This window comes from Chiloscyllium punctatum, chromosome 6, assembly GCF_047496795.1.
Source record: "Chiloscyllium punctatum isolate Juve2018m chromosome 6, sChiPun1.3, whole genome shotgun sequence".
Lineage (NCBI taxonomy): Eukaryota > Metazoa > Chordata > Chondrichthyes > Orectolobiformes > Hemiscylliidae > Chiloscyllium > Chiloscyllium punctatum.
Window position 1 is genome coordinate 51,599,396 of NC_092744.1, and position 8,290 is coordinate 51,607,685.

General features: G+C 39.7%; 1 long non-coding RNA gene across 1 annotated transcript; it reads right to left on the reverse strand.

Annotated features, from left to right (window-relative positions):
• Window positions 1-754: 754 nt before the first annotated feature.
• LOC140478958 (uncharacterized) lies at window positions 755-8,152 on the reverse strand. Its single transcript, XR_011960909.1, has 3 exons — window positions 7,953-8,152; window positions 3,430-3,606; window positions 755-1,737 (listed from the first exon to the last, which is right to left on the reverse strand). It is a non-coding gene; the product is annotated as an uncharacterized lncRNA (long non-coding RNA).
• Window positions 8,153-8,290: the final 138 nt, after the last annotated feature.

Sequence of the window (8,290 nt, forward strand, 5' to 3'; positions counted from 1 at the left end):
AGCTGTTCTCAGACTATCCTATTTAGCAAGGTAGTGCTGCCACAAATCTGAATGGAAGGTATCCTTGGTAAGAAGATAGGACTTTGCCTGTATAAGGGTTGTGCAGTGGTCAGTCCTCAGTACTGTCACAGACACATGCAGCTGTCACATGTAAATTATGGTCAAGTACAATTTTCACTTATATTGGTTCTCTCATCACAGTCACAGACCCAGTCAGACAACGCTATTCTGCAGAATTCAACCAGTCTATTCAGTGTTACTGAGCTAATCTTGCTGATGGATAATGAAATCACCCACATGACATTGATATGATTTCTCTCCCACCCAAGGGCCATACCCTGTGCCTTTGCAACTTCCAGTGTTCTTCCAGTACATAGAAGTGCACACTGTTTGGTCATCAACTGAGATAGACAGATGGGTGATAATCAGCAGGAGGATTTCTTGACCATGTTTGAACTCATGAGACTTTATGGGAACTGCATTAAATACTGAGCACTTCTATTACCAACTCCTTCTGACTATATACCACCATGCTACCACCTCTGCTAAGCCTGTCATAGCACATATATACTCAGGGAAGTTATGAATGAGTCTTGCAGATTGACTGAGAAGTATGATTCCATGAGTATTGCCATGTCAGGTTGTGGGACATCTCTTCCAATCTTGGCACATGTCCCCAGGTGTTTATGAAGGTGGACTTTGTAAGGTTGATTGGCTGGATGTGTTTTTAGTATTCTGAAAAAACACATTGATGCCTGGTAGATCATCTACTTTTATTTCTATTGTGGTTTTGCAGAAATTTGGCACAACTGAGTCATTACAAGTCCCTTTCAGTATGCTATTCAGAGTCAACTAAGTTTGTCTAGAGTCACATAAAGGCAAACCAGTAAGATTGGCAGACTTTATACCCTATTAGTGAAGCAGATGGGTTTTTAGAACAATCTAATCATTTTATGGTCATCTTGACTAGCTCTATATTGCAGATGTATTTCATTAACTGAGATTTAACTCCCCAGCTGCCATACTGGAATTTCAACTCCTGTTTCTGAATTAGGCCTTTGTATTACTAGTCCAGTAACATAACCATAATGCTACTGTACACAATTTTAAAGTCAACATGCTGGTATAGCACTACAGCCTCCAATTATCATGTTGCCAACTTTTGTGCAGGATCTTTTGTTTCAGGATAGGGACCCCCATTGCAGTCATATCTGTTTCCTGTTTATGAACAAATGCCAATGTTAAACTGGGTCTGATCATCCTATTTTGGGGACATGATGCAATATAAACAGAATGAGGTTGTATTTCATCTGTGCTAATGTACTTTCAATTCAATCTGTTCATTTACTAAATGCCTGATTTTATTGGTACACGAAAGTTGTTCAGTCCAGGTATTTTAAAGTTAATCAGTAGTTGAAAGCATGTACACTGCAGGATAAAGATAAGAATATGCCAGTGGATGACATCAAGTACTGCTGATGTCACTTTGTTAATATCTCTGTTCCTAGGCAACAGCAATGCCTGTTTGTGAATCCAGACTGTAACCCAGAGACTATAAGCCAAGCTGACATTAAATTCACCTCGTCAGAGCAGATTGCACAGTGAATCAAGGCAGGAAATGCAACACTTCAAATTTGACTTAATCTTTGAATCCATATCCATGACGTTATACTTGTATTTTGGGCAGACACAGAGGACTGAAATCTTGGAAGAATCTGTTAAGTATAACATAATGCTCTGTAAAAGAATAATATCAGGTTATTTCAGAGATCTAAATTATCATCCTTCTCATTATCACTATTTGCAAATACAGTTATTGCTTTTCTGATTTCCTCTTCCTTCTCATCATGCAAATGTAATATCCCATTAATTCTATGATAGTGTCTCAGTCACTAACTGTGGAATCCCTCGTATTATAAACAAGATGCAATCACAGTGCCTTAACAATTGGTTCAGTATGGCCTCTGGAGGTATTACACTGGGATTGCTGCTACGCACACCAAATGCACAAGCACTTGCTTTTGGTCTGGATAACTTAAATCTCAGTCCACCATACAGGCTGGTAAAATGCTTTCACATTGCTGGCCTTTCCAGATTTACCACAGATCTATGAAAAGATAAAGTAGAAGAAATGACTTTTGGACATCAAAGTATGCACAAGATTCAGCATGAGAAAGCACTTTAAATCTTGCAGTTGCATTACTATTACCATTGATACCTGCTATCTACCCCACAATAAACAAAACCCTGCATCTGTGTGACTTTCCTCACATGCAGCAAAGTGTTTCAAATTATTTCATGTTAAGAGAAAGTGCCAGTCACTAAGCAGGAGTTTAAAAAGATAAAAATTAATGAACTTGGATAGGTGTTTATAAGGGTAAAAGTAAATAAAGCAAACTTCAATATAAATTGGGCGTGCAAGAGAAAGCTGAGGTGAGGGTTGAGCAGTCCATTCTGGCTTCGCCTGTAGATGATAAGTTTAAGTAAGAGATGGATTATTGGATGTAATCTTGCCATTGAGGATAGTAAACCGAAGAAGGACAAGGGTAAAACGCGATACAGAAATTATCGCTGAGTGAGTGAAGAATAGTTTTCATTCTGTAGATAGAAAGTAACAGTCGAGAGATTTGGGAGTAGAAAGGGAGAAATTCAGAAAAATTGAAATGAGGATGGGATGCGGTGGGAGAGAATACAGGCAACTTTCAGAGTGTCACAGATCTCAGAGTCAAGGCTTGGGGAAATTGCTCCACAAATGAAGATAATTAGGGTTTTCAAGGACTAGAGTCAGGTGTGATTAGGACTTGGTGGAGGATAGAAAATAGCCAGTAGCATTTTGGATAATTTTATGGTAATAGAGGTTGCAAAAAGAAAGGTTGGCTGAGAGGATTTGGAATAATCAAGTCTGGAGATGACAAATGCAGAATGAAGATTTTTATGGCAGAATTCCTAAATTGAAATGAAAGATGTTACAAAGCTGACAATGATGAAAAAAGGCCCAATATGATGTCCAATTGAAAGAAATGAAATGACTCTGGTAGAGTGTATGGAAAAACAGACATATTTTGCTAGTCCTGTCAGCACGAACAATGTGAGAACTGATTCAGGTAGAAGTTATGGAATTGGCAGAACTGGGGGTTTGGTACAGTGGTTAGAATATGACCAGCCTTTATGATTGAATAAATCTAGGAATCTTAGAAATTTATAATATCTTGTATCTTCACTATGTTGAGCAATCAGTTCTGTCAATGGAAACTTTCATAACATGCATTTTGCATTTTTGACATAGTTTTATGAAAAATGCTGTACAATGCTATCTGGAATTTGTGTTGTAATGCTATCATCATATTTCTGGCTTCATCTATATACCCTCCTCTTTGTGTAAATATGATGAAGCAAATTACAAAACAATACCATAACATCATTCCTTACCAAGAGGTTTTCTTTTAAAGGTTTGATACGTTTCCTGGACTAAGAAATGGTTCGGGTTGCTGAATTTTCCATGTTGGAAATCTAGACCTTTCCCCCATGAAATGGATCACTGAAGTACTCAAAGTTTCCTTTGATTTCATCTTAATCTGCTAGAAAACTTGTAGGATGTCACCATTACTGAAAAGTGAAAAAGCAGAAAAAGTGAGATTAGTGTTTACTAAGCCAACTGTCTGCTGCCTGTTGAGCTGTTTTTTACAGTTGAGTAACCTGTTTGAATGTCACATTCACATAAGGAAAAAGATAAGCCACACCCAGTAAGTGATGCACGCATAATACCTGATGTATTTTGTTTCCTCACATCTGTTGAACCAGTTTTTCAGAAAGTACATTGACTTGTCATGAAGCTTTTTCTTCAGAATATTGTCTTTTGCCAGAGGCTGGCATCAAACACAGCAAGGGAACTAACTTCAGATAAAATATATTCTTGTTTTTTAATCAACTGCCCCATTTAAAATGTATAGCATTTCTCGCTCAGTGACATAGAAAGAATATGGATTCAGGCCAGATCATTTTTAAAGAAATGGGAAGCATTCTATTTGTTCTGGATATAAACGTCAGAATGAAAACAATTAACAACACCCATGCCCATTGGAAATGTCAAAGAATACTGGTTTAAAAAATGTCAAATTGAAGTTGAACAATTCCTTGTTTTCAGGCTGCAATACTTCTAATTCTTGGCAGCATGAAGCAAATTTCTAGATTGAGCTAAGAAATTTTACTCTGAGTTAAAATCTATTTTGATTATATTTACTTATTTATGCTGGATCATTCAAAATGCCATGTTAATTTGACCATGTAAATTAGGCATGAAGCCAGAGCTCCAGCTCTATGAATGAGCTCATTACTTTAGCACTAACACTTAAAGGGGAGAAATTCAATGTTGTCTTGTCACTTTTCTGGTTGTAGAAGGAAGGATGGGATGCACACTTCAAAGTGCAAACTCTTGCAGCTGAAGTCTCCAGAAATGCACCAACTGTCAAATTGAGCATCCACCTGAAGCAACTATTAGTAAACTTACACAATATGAGACAAGATCCTATGACAATTAAAGAGTCTTGATTGAAATTTGTGCACAAATGTGCAGAGATTCAACTGTGCATGCTTCAGCCACTCTGTCTAACAAGTAGACTTTAAATAGTTCTCCGAAAGGCCCTCAAACAAGGCCAGAAGACATTTTACAAGTTACATCCCTATAGAGCTAGGAATAGCAGAGAGTCTCCTCCTGGCTCCATAAAATACTGTTGCTTCCACTGGCAATTGGGAGGTCATGTTGCGGCTGTACAGGACATTAGTTAGGCCACTTTTGGAATACTGTGTGAAATTCCGGTCTCCCTTTTAGCGGAAGGATATTGTGAAACGTGAAAGGGTTCAGTAAAGATATACAAGGATATTGCCAGGGTTGGAGGACTTGAGCTACAGGAAGAGGCTGAATAGGCTGGGGCTATTTTCCCTGGAGCATCAGAGGCTGAGGGGTGACCTCATAGAGAATTATAAAATCATGAGGGGCAAGGTTAGGGTAAAATGACAAGATCTTTTCCCTGGTGTGGGGGAGTTCAAAACTGGAAGGCGTAGGTTTAGGGTCAGAGGGGAAAAATTTAAAAGGGACCTAAGAGACTATCATTTCAAACAGAGCATGGAACGTGTATGGAATGAGCTGCCAGAGGAAGTGGTGGAGGCTGGTACAATTACAACATTTAAAAGATATCTGGATGGGTATATGAATAGGAATGGTTTAGAGGGATATGGGCCAAGTGTTGGTAAATGGGACTAGATTAGGTTAAGATATCTGGTCAGCATGGACGAGTTGAACTGAAGGGTCTGTTTCCGTGCTGTACATCTCTATGACTCTATGACCAGTGCAGTATGATGACTCAATGGTTAGCATTGCTGACTCACAGTACAAGGGACGTCAGTTCAATTCCACCCTCAGGTGACTGTGTGGAGTTTGCACATTCTCCCCGTGTCTGCACGGGTTTCCTCGGGGTGCTCTGGTTTCCTCCCACAGTCCAAAGATGTGCAGGTTAGGAGGATTAACAATGCTGAAATCATTTGTCATGTTCAGGGATGTGTAGACTAGGTAGAACAGCCATCGGAAACGTGGGGTTACAGGGATACAGTCAGCGTGGAATGCTCTTTGGTGGACCAATCTGGACTCGATGGACTGAATGGCCCCTTCCACACTACAAGGATTCTATGATTCTAATTCATTTGTGAATGCGATTTTTGAGAAGATTTGTAGCTCAGGTTGAGGTTCACATAAGTTTGCTCACTGAGTTGGCAGATTTGTTCTCAGAGGTTTTGTCACCAGGCTCGGCCACATCATCAGTGATCCTCTGGTGAAGCATAGTATTCTGTCCCACTTTCTATTTGTGTGTCTGATTTGTGTTACTGATTGAGGATGATCATAATGAATGGTGGTGCAGGCTCGAAGAGCAGAATGGCCTACTCCTGCACCTATTGTCTATTGTTTATTGTCTTGGTCTGTTACAGTGGATGATATCATTTCCGTTTCTTTTTCTCAAAGATTGGTAAATGGGGTCCAAATAAATGTATTAATTGGTGGAGTTCCGGTTTGAATGCCAGGCCTCTAGGAATTCCCATGCATGAAACTGCTTAGCCCGTCCGAGGATGAATGTGTTGTCTCAGTCAAAGTGGTATCCTTCTTCGCCAGTGTGTAAGGATAGTAGTGATAGTTGGTCATGTCTTTTAGTGGCTAGTTGGTGCTCATGTATCCAGAAATTCTAGCCACACTACTATACATCAAAGACATCTCAGAGATGACTACCAAACTACTCCAACCCCTTGGCATTATGGTAGCTACAAACCCATCAATACACTGAAACAGCTACTGATGAACCTAAAGGACCTTTTACCAAAAACCAGCAAAACAAATGTCATTTACAAAATACCCTGCAAGGACTGCAAAAAACACTACATCAGACTGAGGCAGGAAACTATCCACCAGGATACACGAGCACCAACTAGCCACCAACAGACATAACCAACTATCACTAGTATCTGTACACACAGATGGTGAAGAACACCTCTTCAACTGGGACAACACATTCATCCGAGAACAGGCTAAACAGAGACAGACACAGGAATTTCTAGAGGCCTGGCATTCAAACCGGAACTTGATCAATAAACACATTGATTTGGACCCCATTTACCAGCCTCTGAGAAAAAGAACCGGAAATGATATCACCCACCGTAACAGACCAAGGCAGACAAATAGAAAGCAGGATAGAACACCAGTGCTTCACCGGAGGCTCACTGATAACATTACCGAGCATGATGACAAAATCTCTGAGAACAAACCTCCCAGCTCAGCCCAAACTTACACCCTCAATTGTAAATGCAAATGAGGACCAAGGTTGAATGTTGATTGGGCCTCAGGATATTGATGCACAGAGGCAGCACTTTGGTGAATTGCCACCAATGTTGGATGTGGAACTGATGTCTTGGCCATAATTCTGTGAAGACCACTCAATTGATTAGATTGGCATGAGATATTAAAACATTAGTTAGTTCACTGATCTTGGGATGACAGAATCACACATTCTTCTGGCATAGAAAGGGCCATTTGAATAATTGTACCTGTGCCAGCACTCTGAAAGGGCTATTTGCTCATCCCCATGATCTCTCGATACTGTTGGTGATGATCTTACATTTATATATTGTATTTATTGACTGACTGACGAGTGAAAATTGTTATTGTGTTTGCATTATCAATCCCCTTTAATTTGAAAGTCTCGATTAGATCAGTTAACCGTTTATATTCTATCAAGGACTTCATTATTTCTAACCTTTTCTTCTCATTACAGGAATCATTTTAATGTCTCGTTTGCACTCTTTGCCCTCTATTATAAACGTGTCTTTATAAAAAAAATAGGCTTACAAATGCTTATGTTTTTACAGCTTTGCTAAAATTTATAGCTTTGCTATTTATAAGATTTATGTGGATCTAAGTTAATCGTTTTTAAACTCGCACTATTTATCTCTTATAATTGTCGGCATTAGACTTTTCCTGGTTTCTATTTGCCCGCATTTACTCCTCTATATTTTCATGTTGTGCCTTACAGTCCTCTTAACCATTAACCTTGTTCCCTATACTCAAGTACAGGGTTATCTCCGGAGAAAAGGTGGTCCTGACTCTGTGCCGAAAATTGCATCGCCTGAATCACGGCTAACTTATCTTGTATTACCTTTAACGAGCATGTTTTACCGCGGAATATAAATACGAAATAAGTTTCTTCACGTTTTCCTGGTAGATGTCAATTTCAAGATGGCACTCCACAACCATCTGAAAGCTTATCAACGCTCCGAAAGCTAGTGCTTCCAATTAAACCTGTTGGACTATAACCTGGTGTTGTGTGATTTTTAGCTTTGTACACCCCAGTCCAACACCGGCATCTCCAAATCAATTTCAAGAGATTGCGATTGACACACTACATTCTACTGACCTCCTGTTCCTTCTCCAGCGCAGCGTCGCGGTCAGAGACGAACATATAACAAGAAAAACTCACGCTCCTAAAATCGACCACAGAGTCCTTATTTCACGAACAATTGCTACAAGGAACAACTTTCCGTTTTGCGGCGAAGAACAGATAAGCTTCCTGAGCTCGATGTGAGTGGTTGTGGGTTGGGGGGAGGGGGGAGATAAAGTGTGTTGTCACGTTTCACTGGACCTACCGGAGAACTGTGGTGGAGTTGAATTTGTGTGAAGTAAACTCCGCTTCGTTCTATCTGTTGTAGATAGGGCCATTCCTCAGAGAGCAAGTGCTAACATTATTAAACTTAT